Below are 19,829 nucleotides of genomic sequence, written 5' to 3'. Positions count from 1 at the left end.
TATTGGGAAACTTAATGAGTAACGAAACAATAAAAAAAGAATAATTTTGTGTTTCTTGAGTAAAATTATTATTACCTTTCATGAAACAAAGGTCTGCACTATTCTTTTTAAGATAAATTTGGATAAGCGAATATCTAGAGTAAAAAGAGAAAATTTTACTAGTGGAAAATTGAATATTGATTAAAAAAGAAGAGATGAGAGTTTAGATGATGATTTTAGGGTTTATAAATAGAGTTATTGATTGATGATTGATGTGCTACTAGGAGTATTTGAACCATGAAAATATTTAATTGATCGCATTTGCCCAACTGAGAGAGAAAACGGCCCCAACCTATACACATGGATGTTTATATATTAGAAAATGGTGCGGCGGTGTAACTTTTACAGGGTGTTTGGCTGGAGGGTTCGGAATTGAAGAGGGATTATAATACATGTGAAGGGAATTGGAATTAGAGGGGACTTGATTTGAGATAATAGTTCAATTTTTTTTGTTTGGTTGGACTTTGGAATGGAAATTCAAAAGTCTAAATTGCTTTGGCATATAAAATTAAATAAATTAATATTTATCTTTGTCATTAAAAGGAAAAAAAAAAAAAAAACACCACACAAAAGCTACCCTTCGACCCAGGGCTCACCCTAGAGCAAATTAGCTACAGCGAGTCTATGGCTCGAGAAGCCCAGGCACGTAAGCCTAGGGTCCAGCAAGCGTTGCACAAGGGTCGCCCCTGGGCGAGAGAGATCTCTCTTGCGAGCCCTGTGCGAGTGAAAGGTCTCTCTTTCGAGACTTATGCAAGAGAGAGATCTCTCTCCATAAGCCATGGCTTAGCACATCCAAGGGCCGTGAGCCCAACGCCCATGCGACTCAAGCTTGTGGACTCAACACGCGTGCTGACCCATGGCTCAACTGACAAGCTCAAGTCGACCCTCGCAACCTAGGGCCCACTGTGTTTCCATCTTTTTACTTCTTTTAGTTGATATTTGGTCGACCACAAGTCTACCTTAATCAACCGGGTACTTGCTCGAAAACTTCGTCGGTGTTGATGCACGTAATAACCACCCGAGCTTAGGTTTCCAGACCTAGGTGCGGTTTCTCTCAAGTTTACGAGGCTAAGATTCACGCGCTGCGGATCTTCCGGAGTTCGTGGTTGCATCATTATTAGGACTGGCTTTCGGGGCCATCTATTTCATTGAGTCTAGGTTCCAGCCTAAATTCCTTCTTTTCAGCCATTGAAGGCCGAGAACCATCATTTGCATGGTTTTAGAAGCCATGATTCAACATAGCACGAAGGTATAGCGGAGAACTCATAGCGGTTAAATCCCCTAACCATGAGATCGTCTAAGGCACATTCAACCGTTTACTTCACTTGAAACCAGCCACTGTTTAATCCCGCGTATTCTCGAGGCCGTGGTACGACGCTCAGTATCGGTGATGGCAGCTGGTGTTGCGTCGGTGATTTTCTTGAGACAACGTCCTAACACGCCAGGTTTTCTCACTATCTAGGCGTCGGTGATTTTCAACGTGTTAACAGAAACATCTGTTCCTCCTCTTTTTCTCCCTACCCTCCTTCTCATTGATTTACACCTATCTATGCCATGCTGCTGCTCCTCCTCTGCCTAGACCTGGTCGACCTCTTTCCTCCTCCCATTCGGCCTTCTCTTCCTATTCTTGTTGCTGCTTCTCCTCCGCAATTCCTCCTTATCAGCATAAAGATGACAGAATATGTATAAAAAGAGGAAGAAAGAGAGAGAGAAAGGAAGAACTCTATCAGGATTAATTATAAACAAAAGAAAATCATATTTTGTTTCTTAATACATTATATTTTTTCTATGCACCCATGTTATTCCATTTCATTCTTTTGTATCAAACATGACCTTATTCTTACTCTCTCTCCACCTAGTAGAGAAGTCTTCGTTTGTCTTCCCAATCAATTTTCTTAGGTGTATTATTGCAGATTTCCTTATAAATGCCAGTTACTTTATATTATTCAATTATTTTTCTTGACACATTTGTGCCAGATAAGTAATTATGCAATGGTAACAAAATTCTGGGAAAGACGGATCCCAATTCGTAGTCTTAACATTGACGAGCCGCTACAGCCATGGTTCCTAGACCTCTATGCTCCGTTTGGTTTCGCAGTTAAAATCACAAAAATTTTAACTTTAACTTTAACTCAACACACTACACAACAAAAATACACATTTTCCAAGTCAAAAATTTTAACTTTAACTTTAACTCAACATACTACACAATCAGAATCAAAGTTACTTTAACTCTGAAACCAAACGCACCACTAAACTCTGGCCTTTTAGCTATTACCAAAGCCAATCCATTACTAGGGTGCACGAGCGCCAGTTTATTTTTGGAGAATGCTTTAATTTTTTAGGAAAAATTTTTAAGAAGTAAAACTAAAAAAAAAAATTCTTATATAAAATAAAATAGTTATTCTTAGAAAATTTCAATTTCCACCGTTGAAATCTGCATGGATTTCCAGAAAACTTCTTTTTCCGGTGGATTCTCCAATTCTCCATTAATCAATTATTTCCTTTTCTATCTTTTGATTAATGAGTTCCCCTTTTATCTGTTACCCATCATTTATTTCTGGAAAAAATTGAGCCGCAATCTTATATTAGTGATTCGTATGCTATTTACACTTAATATTAGTAAACACATATTTATACTTTTTTAGGGAGAAATTAATTTAAAAAAGGAAGAGAAAAGTAGAAACTGAAAATTGAGAATATATTTCCTGAAAGTAGAATAGGCTTTTAATTCAATGCGTAAATGACTTACGAACACCAGCCATGTTTAGTGGATCGGATTAGGAGGAAGGGAATTTGAAATCCTAACCCGACCTTTGATAGCGGCTGAACTGGGATTAGCGTAAGGATGTTTCAGGATTATCGTTAAGCAACTAATCCCCTAATAAAGGTAGGATGAGTCCGACTTCGAATTCGGTTATTCTTATAAGGATCAAAATGCTCTTGCTATTATTCACCCAAAAGAAAATGCTCTTGCTATCCTATATATAATAACAAAAATTGCCATTGAAGTAGGAAAGTATGGAGAAGAATGCATAGAGGCAGTGGAGACCCAAAGCCACCCGCTACATCTCCGGCATAGTTGCCGGCAACCTCGACTTGCAAGTGATAGTAGACATCAGGTCACCATGGCCTCATTGCCTATTGAGGTCGAGAGGGGCGGTGTTGATCCAATGCTAGCGACCACTGCACCAGTCAAGGCTGCTAGTACAGGTTGAGGTCACCACCAACCCGAAAAGATGGTGCCTAAACTTGAGCCACCATGTTCCCTATCTCTTATGTATGTCACTCTGAAGTCTGAACGATAGAAACGGAAGACAAATCCAGGGGGATGAGAAGCCCCGATGTCAGAACAATCAAATATATTTGTTTTATGAATTTAAAAACAACTATTTTCAGGGGCATATATTGTTCATTTCGCTTTGCTATCATGATTTAGATCTTGACATGTTCCAAAAACTTAAATTTATGATATCGGAAGTTCATGGGATTTGATATCCCATTGCATTTCCTTAAATATAATGTCCAATCCACGTCACTAAGCGCAGCCAATAAATTTCACAGAAATGGGAAATTTCCCCATTGATTTTTCAAGATATATGCGGCTGATTTCAGCAACTGGAGGGGACTTCTTGAAAACAACTTCTGAGCTGGCCTCACCAATTAACGTATCTCTCTGTGGATTTTAAGGCAAATGAAACTGTGACATTAAACCTGAGGGAGAAGTGAATGAACTCTACTGTGAGTGCTTCCTGTAGACGAGAAGACGAAACATATTATAACATTTATATTCGATTTCAATCTCCTTTTATATAACTTATGGATTCCTACATGTATGGCTATCCAACTCAGCATTTTCAAGTGCCACCGTACTTATCCAAATCCAACCAAAAAAAAAAAAGAAGAAAACAATGGTTCAATGATTGGTCTGTTTGAACATTGGAGAACAATAATTAATAGATGTGTCTGTTACACCAAAACAATTAGATCTAGATTTATCCAGAATGATCAAAAGTGAGAAAAATTTTAAATGATTCTATCTTAAATAATGTGGTAGGGAAGAATCAATAAATATTTTTTAATGAAAAATAATTATGGTAATTATCCGAGTGATCAGCGCCAAGTTCCTAGTTTCGTGCATTTTGATTAGTGTTTCATCACGTCACGTGGTGAGGTAAAATCACCCAATAACTTTTCAAGTGAGAGATATCCTCCTGTGAAATAAGCAATATGCTTACATGAATTTTAGATTGTACGTCACTTCAACCAGCTAATTAAGACAGATAATGAAGATCAATTTCCATCTTAATCATCTGTCACGTTATTTAGTCAATTTTTGGCTTAGGAAAAACTTTTGAAACTCTCTCCAATATTATTTGGGAAACAATTCAATTTTCGTGATAAGGTTTGAAGGGTTGGATTATGGTTAGTAGCCAATCACGTCAAGTTACTAGCCTTGGATGAGGCGGCTATCTAGTCCTCTATGGAATTTGATTAGTCAATTACGGCAATAATTGGCAACATATAAGATCTGGTCGTGTTGCGTACTTCGTTTTCTAAGTGGGCTTATACGAGTGACCATGCCAAAAACTAATATCGTGGCATTATTAACACAAGATAAGAAGTCATTTGGTCACTGAAGTTCCGATCCAATATCATTTCGATGATGATTTTTTTAGCTTAGACCATTTGGGAAAAAGACACATTGGCCACTAAATTTTTGCCTAATATCGCTTTGATCACTATATAATGTTTAGGTTAAGTCACTTTGATCATGATGGAGTTCCTCCCTAATTCTGGGTTGTCTTTAACTGCTCTGATGATGGCTCGAGGGAGCTCCAGCGACTTAAAATCGGTAAAGGAAATAGTCGGAATCGGGGTTGGGTATATATTCAGTTTGGCCCTCCGGCGATCAGATATGTGATGGCTGTGAAAACTGAGAGAGTAAGAGAGATAGAATGGACAAAGAGAGTATTAGGGAAGCAAATGTCGGGTATCACTTCGTTACCTTGCATTTGGTTTTCGAAGTAGGGGTGTGCAAAACAGCCAAAAAGTCCGACCAAACTGCTGAACCGAATCAAACTGAATAAAAGGAACCGAAACTTCTCGAACCGGCTGTAAACAATGTGGTTTTTTAGCTAGAAATATGTTTGGTTGATCACTTACTATATTCAATTCGATTAACCACGGTTCCCTTGAACCACACCAATATAAATTTAAGGTTCGACTCGTAAGAATTGTGTTGAACTGAGCTGAACACATTTATTTTTATCTTGCTTTTAATTTTCTCGTTCAGAAATTCAATTAATGGGTTAATCGTATCGGAAAAAACTGATTATATATGCTTTGGTTTATTCCTCATAAAGTGATTCTAATTCAAACATTTATCCCCAAACAGAATCAAGCCATTTTTGTGATTCAGTTCGTTTCAATTTCCGAACCGCGAAACTGAATCATGCCCACCCCTAGTATAACACCTTGTGGTGAGGTGTCTTCTTCAAGTGATGTGCTGGTCTCTTGCTTCGTCTATATCCTTATAAAGGGAGAAGAAAGGTAATTGATATAACGTTTTCTTCTCCAAAAAAAGCCCGTTAAAAATAAAATTAAAAGAATTACAAACCATTAAACTATGGAGAAGTTATCAGCGAGTTAGTATTTTTAGATTTTTTTTTTGAGTAAATTCCACAAACTATCCATATATAGTTTCGCAAAAGGACAATGACATTCATTCTTCTTAAAGTAGGACACTCATCTCCCCTCTTTTTGCTAATATGACAGCTGACTAAGTGTCACGTATAATCTTGGCTGAGGCACTGCAAACAATATTTTAACTAAAAGAATAAGAAAGTTTAAATTTTTTATTAAAAAAAAACCAGTAAAAGGTGGGTCTTCCCCTCAAAGAGAAAGAAATGGGCCAATCCTATAGTGAGGCCTCCCACCGGCCACTACCCCATGGGTGGTCGTCGGAGGTGCTAGACCCCTCCGGTGACCTCTTTCAGTAGAGAGGGGCAAAGTGGATAGCTGCCAACGGGGAATCCTAATCAGCGATATGCCCTCTCAAGCTTTTTTTTCAATTTTTTATACTTCAAATTATTTTTAAATTTTTAAGATAAAAATATTATTTGGAGTGTCAAGTCAGCGATAATTATATGTCGCACAGTTAGCGGCCACATCAACAAAAAGATGGGTAGTAAGTGTCCTATTTTGAAAGCGTAAGTGTCATTGTTTTTTTGTGAAACTATGAGATGGTTTGTGAAATTTACCTTTTTTCTTGACTAAAAGTATATATATAATACTAGAAGTCGTGACTACACTTCAAGAAGTGTCACATGGGATAAAGTAAGCTTCTTCTTGCGCGACCTTTTGTGTGACCCCAATAGCAATGTGACAAGTGACATCATATTGTGATGCCACCTCATTTCTCCAAATCGAAATGATATGCACTTACGAAAGACGAAAAGACATTACTAGTAAATCTTTTAAATTACCACATTAAGTTCTTCAACCACAAAATTGTCCAAATTGCTTGACAAGAAAAGTAATTGATGTAACTTTTTCTTCTCTCGAAAATGCCCATTAGAAATAAAATTAAAAGAATTACAAACCATTAAACTACGAACAAGTTATGAGCAAGTTAGTATTTATATTGAGTAAATTCCATGAACCACTTATATATAGTTTCACAAAGGATAATGACAACCCTTCTTCTTAAAATAGGACATGCACCTCCTTTCATTTTGCTAATATGACAGTTGACTGAGTATCCCGTATAATCTTGGCTGATGTGGCACCCTAAATAATATTTTAATTAAAAAAATCTGAAATTAAAAAATTTTTAAAAAAGGTTAGTCTTCTTCCCAAAGAGAGAGAAAGGGGGCAATTCCATTGTGGGGCCTCCCAGCAGGCCACTATCCTCCTAGGTGGTCGCTGGATGTGTTAGACCCCTCTAGTAACCTCTTCCGATAGAGAAGGGGTGTGGATAGTTACCGGCGAGAATCCTAACTAGAGATCTGTACCCTTAAGTTTTTTTTTTCAATTTTTTTATACTTCAAATTGTTTTAAAATTTTTAATATAAAAATATTATTTGGAGTGCCAAGTCAGCAAGAACTATAAGTCACACAGTTAGCTGCCAGCTACAACAACAAAAGAGGGGGCTTGAATACCTAAAAAAACACGGCATTTGTACTTTTTCCTAAAGGGTTTTTATCCCGTATATCCATGGTTTCACATTTCTTTCAAATCTATCATATGCTTTTAAAATGATCTAAAATATCTCATTATTTACATTTTTTTCTAAATTTATCACGGTGTTATATTATTCGTTAATGAAACATAAGTAGACTCTAAATCTATCTCATGATTTTAATTTTTTCTCAAATCTATCCTATAGTTTTTTTTTCTCAAATCTATCACATGATTTTAATTTTTTTTCCTCAAATCTATCTCAGGAGAAAGGATCACAGTGGCAAGACAGTTAAATGTCGACAGAGATATAATATCGGGATAGATTTGGAAAAAAGGTTCAACCATAGGATATATGGGGTAATTTGCTTTGTTCTAAATATAGCATGACTTTTGAAAAATAAGACAGAAAGGCACAACATTTATATTTTTTCCTAAATATAGCACGATCTTCGGAGAGTAGCATATAAAGGCACGACATTTATGTTTTTTTTTCTAAATATAACATAACCTTTAGATTTATTTGCGCATTTAACAAAATGTACATTATTCAATCAAATTGTAACGATAACAGCTAATGGTGCCACGTGACGGAACATGATTGGACGATAATAGTTAACATGGTGCTAATGGTGCCAGGTGCCACTTATTCAATCGTGTTGTGCAACATTACATCGTTAACCCTTGCTATCTGTTTTCCTTACATTTGACGGAATAATTGACGCCGTGCTAGAATTGCATCTTAACCTGAAAGTCGTGTATTTCAGTGCTATTTTTTAAATGTCATGATGTATTTAAAAAAAAAGTGCAAAAGTCTTGCATTCCTGTGTTATTTTGTAAAGGTCATGCTATATTTAGAAAAAAAAATACAAATATTGTGCTTTTTCATGTAATTAACCCAACGAGGGGTAGTAAGTTTCCCATTTTGAAAGCCTAAGCGTCGGTGTCTAATTATGAGGTGGTTTGTGGAATTTAACCTTTTTCTTGACTATAAGTCTATATATAATACTAAAAGTCGAGACAACGCATCAAGAAGTACCACGTAGAACAGAGCAAGCTTCTCCTTATGTGATCTTTCATGCGACCCCAATAGAGATATGTCAAGTGACACCATATTGTGATGCCACCTCATTTTTCGAAATTGAAAGATCTGCATTTATGAAAGACAAAAAGACACTATTAGTAAACTTTTAAATTACCACATTAAGTCCTCCAAAGCATAAAATCGTTCAAATTGCTAGAGTCACTTGCTCCTTGAAGTACCCGACCCCCTTCCTAAAGACCCAGAAAGAGAAAACCCTTGATGCCCTACAGTTTTGCTGACGACATCGTCTCTAGTAAGATTAGTTCATTATTCATTTCTTTCATTAATTCAAACATGATCATTTGCCTCCCCATTTATTCTGCTTTAGGTGGTCAATATGGTTTTGTTCGATTTTTTTGAGCTATAAAATCCCAAATTGAAAAGGAAAAAAAATTGAAAATCACAACTCCCGCAATTTCAATCAATAAAAGCTGACGATATACTTAAGATTGAAATACTTGATAGTAGACAAAGAAAAGTTAGGAATTTTGTTTTCCGCAAGCCAGTAAAAAGAAAAGCAGCACAAATTATGACAACTAGGTGAAAAGCTGTTGGGCATATGAAGAAATTTAGATCCCGTTTGGTTTTACAAACTGATTTTAAGATTTTAACTCTAACTTTAATTATACTCACTACACAATAAAAATTAACTCTTCCAATTCAAAAAAGTGGGTCCCATATATAAACCTACATACAACTTCATTATACTCAATTCAATTTTTAATACTAAATTCTCTCAACTATTCATTACTTTTTTCATATTTTTTCTCATAATTCAACAATACAATCATTACAACCTAATTAAAATCAAAACTCAATTTCCTTATGGCTGATTCCCTATTTGGATAATTTAATATCATCAATGAAATTATGATCATTCCTAATTATTATACAAAAAATAAAAAAAAATATTGATTATTGAATAAATATTAAATATTTTACTTGAAAAATAAAAATTATACCAATTCATGAATACATATTAAAATTAATATGTTGAAGAAAATGTCCGAGTAAATTAAAAAAGCTTCTATATAAATCAAATAAATTAAATACCGGTTAACTCTTTCACATGCACGCACGATGCGTAGGGCTGGACCTAATGATAAATATTGCATACCCTATGGTGTAGAATTATTGGTTGTAGCTCCATTTTGCCGACTCCCAATAGAAGTGGTGAGGGCGACGACCCTCTCTCCCCCGTGAGTATGGCCATTTCCAACTTCCATGGTGAGTGAGCTCCTCAGCCTATTAGTTGATCATAATTTCTGGCCTCTGAGAATGGGTTTTGGGTAATAATACGGTCGATTCCGTTAGTATTCATGTCAGTCTGATAGAGGCCAGCAGGTTCCAACGTTAATAAGTTGAAACAAAAGTTGGAGTTGATGGACAACGAAGTAGTGGATATTACTAGTTTAAACTCGAAAATTATCTTAGGAATTGTTTGGTGAAAGGTTGAGAGCACAATTTGGTCAAATTTATGTTTTCACTTTACATAATAAGACAACTCAATACTGAATGGTAGTGAAATTTAACTTACAACTCCACTTCACTCCATTTTTTCTCAAATTTAACAACATAAACATTACTACATCATCTTTTTTTATATTTAATAATAAATTTTTGCATATATTTTTCATAACCATTATTACAATCAATTTTTTAATAATAAATTTTCACACTTTACTCCATTCTTTCATCAATTCAACAACATAATAATTATTTTTTAAATTTTTTTCTCCCATTTAATAATAATTTATCACATATACATTTTCCTAACTATCATTATAATCTCACTTAGATATATACATTAATATTTGGACGGAGTGAAGTTTCCAAACGACCTATTAACAAGAGTAAACTCATTCAACTTTACTTGAATTTACCTAAAAAGAGGGCTTAGCGCTATGGCCTAATAATTAAGAGATTCTAGATTTAATAGGTTTATCTATGCCCATTTATTATCTATTAAAATTTTTGTTTTATTATATTAAATTCATAGGTGTCTCGTAATTAAAAAAAACTTGCATTTACCTGGTTAAGAATTTAATTGATTTATTGCCATTTTAATCCAATCTAAGAAGAATTGATTGAGTCTTAAGATTGGCTCAGCACATTCTATTATACACCCCTAAAAATATGGAAATTAATTTATAATTTCATATGCCTTCACTTTCTTTAATGAACATATATTTTTTCGGTTGTACGAGAGCCTATGATTTAATATAATAATAGAAATAATAAATTTAACTAAAAGGGGTATAGAAGTTCCTCTAATGAGGATCGACTCTGAGATCTCATAGTTTTAGATGACGACTTATGTCACTGCATCAAATATACTTCCTCATTAAACTTTTTTGATTTCCGTTCTCACATTTGAAGGAATATTAGTAGGATTGTAAATGAGCTTAATTTTATCCCTACAAGTAATATTTTTCAATATAAGTATTTATAAAAGTATTTGTATGCTTCTTCTTCTTTTTTTCAGTATGCACCATGATATTGAATGTGCTCCGACTAAATCGATTTGAATCAGGTCATGTTACTAAGAGATAAAACTCTCCCAACGTAAAACTTTTTTCATTTGTAACACCCAAATCAAAAATCTTATTTAAAGAAGATATATATCCACTTTGGTAAAGTATTATATGCTTTTATTAGAATAGAATGTAGAAATTTAGGCTTGTATGGTTCGATTTCGGAAGGCAATTTTCCATTTCTCTCGTGTTCCAGTCCAGCGGCTGAATTATTGAACCTGCCAGTACGTACAGACAGACCACGTGGGTTGTTGGCCCGTAATTGTCTTTCATGGGGAAATTGACCCAATCATAAGGTCCCATAGCCATAACCTATGCATCAATGGGCCCACTTGATGGATGGATGATACATGCATGCATGTTTTCATGTTCTTCTCCGCATGCACATGTGGATCAGATCAGGATGACCCCAATCTCTGACGCATAATACATCAACATCTCAATTTCCCGGGAAAAATAAAAACCATCAACATCTCACAAGTCATTTTCATTTTCACGGTTGATGATCAGTTTATGGAAAAATCACACTTTCTACTCACCAGATTAACTTATTTTTCCATCTTAGTCTATTTTTGTTTTTATTTTTTTTCCTGATTCCTTTTATCATACATCGGCGTATGCTGTTATATTCATTTTTCTTTTGCATTTTCATCTCATAAGATTGATAACCTTTTTATTTTCATTCTTTTATTTAATTTTAATTAGAAAAAATTAAATTATGTTCTCATTTTCAATTTTTTTAGTTGCATCCTAATTATCTCTTTTTTCTTATATGGTCGTCTGTACTATAAAACATCTTGTTCGCATTAATCTTACCATTCAATCTTCAATAAAAATAATTTAAAAAAAGAGGACGGAGATTGGAAAGAAAGGGAGGGGGGAATGGGAGTTAACGAGCAAATCAGTCCTTGACTTAGCCGAGTTACATCATCTTTATCCTTGAAATTCATCATTTTAATACTTGAGTTAATAAGTTACATTAATCAGGTCTTTTGTTATATCAATTTGATCATTTTATTATATCAATTTGGTCATTGATCACATCAATTTGATCACTGTTAGCTAATAAACCATTTGTGTTGGACGGTAAACCAATTGTGTTGGACGGAAAACCACGGGCACATCAATCCGGTCCTTTTACGTCACTCTTACCCCTTTTTCCTCGTTTCTTTTTCATTCTTTTCCAATTTCTCTCTCTCTCTCTCTCTCTCTCTCTCACTCTCTCTCTCTTTGTCGCTGTTAACACCATTTTCTCTCCTCGACATCACGCTCACTCTCTCTATGTCTCAGCCTCTCAAGTCTCGCACTACCGCGAGGAAGAAGAAAGATAAACAGCGAAGACAAGATAGTGCCAATGGTGGGGGCAAAAAACATAAAAAGTTGTAGATAGGAAGCAAGGAGGAGAGGGTACCAATGGTGGGGACAAGATCTTGAACAGAGACGAGATGAAGCTAATGAAGAGGCTGCTCTTGCCGACCACAGAGTCCCCCATCAGCAAGATCATGAGTAATTGTTTCCTTGCTTTTAACAGAGGAAGAGGAAAGCAGCAAAGCAAAGGACGGGAAAGCAATACAATGAAACAAAAAGAAGACGACACATAATGGAGGGAGAAGGAGAGATAAGAAACTCAAGAAACATTTGCTTTTAACATCAATTTCTCTCTTCAACGCCACTTTCTCTCTCTATGTCTCGACCTCTTAGAACTTGCACAGCCTAAGGAAGAAAGAAAAACAGTAAGGAGTCGCTTGCGAAGAAAAAAGAGAAACAGTGAGGAGTCTCCCACCAAATTAAGGAAACAATGGACTTTTTCACCTTCGGAAGCCAAAACAATGACTTATCCACCATCAAGAGCCCAACTATGCTTTGCACCTCACCAAGAAAAGAAGAGTCCGCCGCTAATGAATGCATGTTTTGGGCATTCATCGCGACAACAAGAATCCCCTAAAACTAGTAATGATTGTTTCTTTCCCTACAAATAGCATAGATCTCCCTCTCAATGCATAACATTGTAACCCTAACTTGAAAATTTTATCTTACAGGAAGTGAGAAGATAGACAGAGCAGACTTACTTGCTAATCTACTTGAGAAAGAGGAAAGACAAAGAAGGAGAAGAAGAAGGACGATTCTGACAATGATTTCGGTGATGATTCAACCGATGACTTTGATGATGATTCAAGTGATGAATCTGAAACAATGATTTAGGTTATGATTCTGACGAGTTTTAGCGCTATATCTCTCGCCGCGAACTTGCCCAACTGTCAGACCAGAGCACTACCCCCTCTACTGATGATGAAAATGATGATGTTGATTTCTTCATGCTTGATGCTGCCGATGATGATTTCTTCTATGATGATCCACCCTCCCCAATGTCTAATGATGAAGATGATGATCCTGAATTGGATGATTAGTTTTGTTGTTCTCGCTTATAGTTGTTCCCGCTCAATCCTTTGGTAATCCTATTTATAAAAGGAAAATTTTATTGGAAATGAATGAAATTTGTCTTATCGTTGAGGTTAAGCGATGATTTGTTCAGCTTTGTTCCCATTTCTTCATCTTCATTACCATCTCCAATCTCCTCTCTCTCTCTCTCTCTCTACTCTTCGTTTCTCTCTCTGTCTAATCCAATCCACTGCTAACATCAGCTCAACTCCATTAGAACCGCAACAAAGCTTGTCTATTTGTTTGTTTCCCAATCAACCTACAGTTAGAACCATAGCAGAGAGATCGAAAGGTATTGTCTTATCCTTTGTGGTCTAAAGAGAGAAGACTCGATTACGATCGAGCAGGATTAGATTCTTTCTAAAATTTTCATATGGTCAAAGTCTTTGGGTCGCAAGGAAGCTGTAGGATTTTACAATTCGTGATTTTGTTAAACTGTTTATAAGACATAGTTGTTTGAAATTTTATGGTTTCATGAAAAAAGCTAAACTTCATCCAAGTTTATGATGCCGTTTATTTACTTTTGACTCAACTCTTGTTTAAGAATTGTAATTTATTATATTAGTTTTCCATAAAAATAAGTAACCCGTTGATCGGAGGTCCAAGCGAAGAGAACAAACTGCTTGAAAGGAGCCCTTCGACCATGATTTAGTGTAGAGAGAAGATGGGGATGAGGGACCTTTTCGATGTTGCAAAGAGGAGGCGGATGGACCTTTTCGATAATCAAGACATTTTAGCGTAGTTGCATCCGTAACGGAGTTATAGCGGCCGTTAACAATGACCAAATTGATGTATCAAAGGACCCAATTGATGTAACAAAGAACTAAATTGATGTAACAAAGGATCTAATTGATGTAACTTGTTAATTCAAGGACCAAAATGATGTAAAATTCTTTTCAAGGATGGAGTTGATGTAACTCGGCTAAGTCAGGGACGAGTTTGCTAGTTAACTCGAGGAAATGGAGCTAATCTTTTGACTACTCTACTTATATATCTCATATTCATTAAAATTTCAAAAATGTGAATACAAGTACGAATTTAAGCAAATTATGTGTAAATGGAGGAACCTCTTTAACTTTGTGAATTTTAAGTTGTTTTTTTTAATACATGTAGGTTAAGGTTAAGATTTTACTTAAGATTTTTGTCGGTGAACTAAAAGGTTGTGTTTGATTTTTTAGAGTTAAATAGAGTTGAGTTTCAGTTTTAATTGGTTTGTAATGATTGTGTTGCTGAATTATGAGAAAAAGTTTGAAAAAGTAATGAATAATCGAGAGAAAGTAATGATTATATTGTTGAATTGTGGAAAAAGTAATGAATAATTGAGAAAATTTAGTATTAAAAATTGAATTGAATGGTTAAAAAAATTGAAAAAAAGAAAAAAAAGTAATAATTGTGTTGTTGAATTGAAGTTAAGTGGAGTAGAGTTAAAAAATTTCGAAAAAGATGAGATTTAAGTTGGTCAATATATAGCTCATTATATGAAATTAATGCAACTGTAAGGAGATTTATGTAGTCCATATCTAAAGCGATGAACATGAAGGACATCGAGAGTCGACCAGTCGTTATATATGTGCTGCAATGTTACTTAACTAGTGGACAACTGACAAATTATGCAATATTCTTGCAACTTGTTAAGTTTCATATCTGTCTTATATATGTGCTAGTGATAGGAAACCCACATTTTCGTATATTTCATGGCTCTTATCATTTAACTAGGGATAATGCCTTCACGTCCTTTTTTTATTTTATTTTGTTTTTAAAATTTTCGTTTTCCTTTATAGACCCTTTATGGTTTATAACCATGCAAGTTGCAAGAACTTCTTCTTCTTCTTCTTCTTTTGTCAGCTTCCATGCATTTTAATGATTTTTGTGGTCCACTTGCAATTCACATATGGATCGTCCATTGAATGATCCACGACTAACTTAAAAGGAAAAAGGAATTTTCCTCCCGCCTGTTCAAATCAATTTTTTTGTGATTTCCTTTTAGTTATTGATTATGAACATGTTCGATTCCCCTTGTCACAGTCACTGGTTTGTATTAATCAAGGGAGCTCTAGCTACTTAGCTACTTTAGTTACTTAGGTTTGACTGTCTTGGGATTGAACTGTTTGGGTTATGTTGATTAAGATCAATTGACGGTCGCTAATTTGAATCGATCCAGGCACTCTAGCTGCTTAGCTGCTCCAGTTCCTTAGGTTTGACTGTCTAGGAATTGTGATCTGTGGTAAGATCTTGTGCTCGGATACCAGCTCGAGATACCCTGCTTGTTCCATTTTTTCGTGATAGTGGAATTTGGCCATGGATTATGGACTAGGCTGAGAACCCCCTCCTAGTGTACACTGGGGTCTATGGTGAAATACTACATACAGGTTCTGATCGTGATTAATGGTTTTAAGATGGCAATCTTCAATTGTGCTCGTGCCTATTTTGAAGTGTTTTTTCGCGATATCTTACTATGTTGATTGCTCGCGGATAAACTGTTATATCCCACTATTGTAATAATCAATTTGGTATTTTTCCTTGTATCCGGTTTTTTATTTATGAAGTATCCTCATCACCATTTTAATCAAAAAATAAAAGGAAAAAAAATCTTATCCCTTTATGTGGTCTTTAACTTTCCTTCTGTCTATATCAAATTATTTTAATGGCTAGTTACATAAAATTATTATCCGTGACAAAAATTTATATTTTATTCTTTAATGAACTTTTATAATATTAATCAATAATTTATAATTGTATAATTTACTATTTGCTAATTTTTTGATTAACATAACAAAAAATATGAATTTATCATATTGAGTTATCGCTATTAAGTGCTTTATTTCTTAAAAATCATTACTTTATTTACTTAAAAGGCATTAATTTATATATTCTATAATTACTATTAATAAAATTTTTAACGAAATTAATGTAATTAAAACTTGTTAAATTTTTAAAAGAATTTTTTAATTTTTTTAACATCAAAATTGTATAAAATACTTTGATTTTTTAATTTTAGATATTTTATTAGAAAAGTCAATCTAGTATTTACGACAATATTTTTATTAAACTTGCTTACGGTATTATCCATTCATTGTGTGATTTACTAACATATTTATCAATGTGCTTTCTTTTTTAAAAAATGTTGGTATGAAATGGCCAGCCATGATAGTATATGGTGTGATAATATTACAGGAAATTATCATAACAAGAAATCTGGCATATAGGAATGGAACGTTGAGACAGAATTTATTTCGTCCAAAATATAGTGAAATTTTAGACAAAATTGCAATAGAAGAAATTAAGATAGAATTATGGAGGGAAATGACCGTCCATTCTAAAGGAAACCTTCCGTCTGCTTTTCATCTCTTTGACATAGCATAGAGACATAATTTTCTGTCGGTCTATATCATTTTGACAACGACAGCATTTTTATTAAACTTGCTTACGGTATTATCCATTCATTCTGTGATTTACTAACATATTTATTAATGCGTTTTCTTTTTTAAAAAAATATTGATATGAAATGGCTAGCCATTGTATTCGGGCTCTGCCCCCTAATCTACCTAAAAAAAAGGCCAGCCATGATAGTATATGGTGTGATAATATTATAGGAAAATTATCACAACAAGAAATCTGGCCTATAGGAATGGAACATTGAAACAGAATTTATTTCGTTCAAAATATAGATGAAATTTTAGACAAAATTCAATAGAAGAAATTAAGATAGAATTATGGATGGAAATGACCGTCCATTGTAAAAGAGACCTCCCGTCTGCTTTTCATCTCTTTGACAAGGATAGAGACAAAATTTTCCATCAGTCTATCATTTTGGAAAGTTGTAAGTGGGGCAAACAAAATTTCATCTCAATTACGTCTATAAATCAAAGAAATCATAGACAAATTTGTCCGTCTCTATATATACTCATTTTCTTGTAGTGTGCAATTATTCTTGTAAGTTGTAACTACGCAGTATCGAATAATATTCCCTAATAGTTTTGAAAACCTATATTTATAGATTTACTTCTAAATTCTGCTACAACATTTTGTTTTAATATATTTTCTAATATTTATTTATTAATATAAAAGTTTTTTCATGAAATTAATGTCGATCATTAAAGTTAAAAGAACTTATATTTTATATAGATAGCATATTATCTGAAGCTTTTACTCTTATATTTTAATGGAACCGATTCAGCATCTAGTTTATGGCATATAAAATAATTTATTTACTCAATAAGAACTGACAAAAATAATCAAAATATAGGTATAGATATATAATATAAAATCTAAAATGTGCAAGGAAAAAGTGTCACTCATGCTCAAAACGCAAACTCCGAGCTCATCTTTTTTTGAATGGCTTATTCTCTGAAATCACACTCTACTTAAAACTGTAAATGGACATTAAAAAAATTTCAAACACATACAATTTTCATGCTCTTGCCATTAATATATCAGTAATCAAACACTTCTACAATTTTCGTGACATTTATATATTTCAAACACTTTTATACTTCTACAATTCGAGGTCATCAGGCCTCCTAGGGGTGTCAGTGAACTCAGCGGGGGATGGTGGTTGCTCATGTTTGCCCATCCCTTTCTTCTTCTCCTTATTTTTTCTTATTTTGATTTACTGAAATTATTTTTTAATTTTTTTTATATAATTAACATGTATATATAATGAAAAAGTTAACAGAGCTAGATTTTGGCTACAAACAAATTTTTTTTGAAAGTTCGTAATTAAATTTTTGAAACCTTTCGATCCTCATAAATTGTAAAAAGGTAAAAGAACATGCCCTTTTAATATGGCATTTTTAAAAAATGAATATTTTTATGATATTTTCGATATTTTAAAATTCAATTCAACTTCATCCATATATATATTTATAAAAGTAAAACAAACTGCACTTGCAATAAATGACTCTAATAAATGCAATCGATATTATAAAAATTAGAAATTTACATAGAAATAATAATAATAATAATAATAATAATAGTAGTAGAGATTACAATAAATTATCATAGGATTTTCGTAAAAAATAAATCATAAGCCCATAACTATATGATCTTTACGGTAATATAAAATTTATATATTTGAGATGAGGATATCAAAAATTAATAAGGTATATGCATATAATTTTCATTCAAATATTTTCGCAAGCTAATGATTATATGATCTTATGGTAATATAAAAATTAAATATCTGAAAATGAAGGTGTCTCAAAATATTTTTTTTAGCAAATTGTGCAAACTAAAGTTTTAAATAAATTAAAAAAAATCTAGAAGAAGCTATAATAAGATCGTAGGGTATAAAATACATAATTGAGCTATTCAAAATTAGTCCAACTCCATTAAGGATTATATTTGAAAATTAAATTAGTCCAACTCTATCAAATATTACTTTTGAAAACTAATTATTGAAATTTTTTGCTCTTAATAAGTAAATTAATTTTCTAAAACGTGGCAATTATTTTAAAAGGTGATCTAAATATATGAACACAATCCGTGCAACGCAGGAGATTAAACTCTAGTTTCGTGTGTATTATGATGTGCGACCAAACAAAAATACTCTATCAAGATCTCAATTTTAATTCCCTAAATTTCAATTCCTATGTCAATTCTAATCTCCCTCCGTTCTTATCCCAATCAACCAAACGCCTTGTGGGAGAAGGGTGGAAATTGACCACCAATTGCAAAACGGAAGGGCAGCATGGAAATTTATGCGAAATCGATGGGCTAAAACTCACTCAGAAGGGATTCACTCATCAGTCATAATGAGAAATGTGATTCGGGGTGAAAAACAAAATTTAATTTGTCGGGCATTTTGTCGTTTCCCATCTAATTATAATTACTCACCAGTCACCACACACTGACCACTGACAGGCTGACCTACTCGGCCCTTTCCTTCCATCCCATTCATTCGCTCATTTCAGACTCCGATCCCGGCCGGGAGAAAAGACAACAAAGGGACAGAATCCAATGGACCAGAATCGCACCACGTGTCCAGTTCTGGTCCTTGTCATCATCGCCCCACCACCTCACCTCATCAACCCTTTTGTACAGCTGTCACTCAGCACCCCCACCACATTCACATGCAATGCCCAGACCCACCATGCCGCATTCATGTACGCATTTGATGCCCCATCCATCAATGTCCATGGACATGACACATCATCCATAAAATTCCCCCATCGTTGTTATTATTATTACTTTTTTTTTTTCTAAATTTCAATAGCAAGAGCGTTTGTACTCCGTCCGATTCATTAGATTGATCCGCATGAGTAAATACTTGACAAACTCATGGAACATATGACGTAATAAGAAGTATTCTATGACATAATTTCAATATAATTCGCATTTTTGTCTTACCCAATGGAGTTTTGCTTCCCTTTCCACCATGCGAACACTATTGGACTCAGAAAGATTGTCTAAACCAATGAAGTTGCGCCTGTATAGCTGATTGAGTGATCCAAAAAGTAAAATACATTTTTTTCATTTGAACAAGTATTTTTTTACTGAGATATTTTGAACTACTCATTTTTCTGAAAAAGAAAAAGAAAAGTTATGGATT

At 34.0% G+C, this 19,829-nt stretch overlaps 1 long non-coding RNA gene across 1 annotated transcript; it reads left to right on the top strand.

Annotated features, from left to right (window-relative positions):
* Positions 1-12,032: 12,032 nt before the first annotated feature.
* LOC116194092 lies at positions 12,033-13,372 on the top strand. Its single transcript, XR_004154348.1, has 2 exons — positions 12,033-12,790; positions 12,880-13,372. It is a non-coding gene; the product is annotated as an uncharacterized LOC116194092 (long non-coding RNA).
* Positions 13,373-19,829: the final 6,457 nt, after the last annotated feature.

Source organism: Punica granatum, chromosome 2 (genome assembly GCF_007655135.1).
Source record: "Punica granatum isolate Tunisia-2019 chromosome 2, ASM765513v2, whole genome shotgun sequence".
NCBI classification, from domain to species: Eukaryota; Viridiplantae; Streptophyta; class Magnoliopsida; order Myrtales; family Lythraceae; genus Punica; species Punica granatum.
This window is presented reverse-complemented; position numbering and strand designations above follow the sequence as displayed.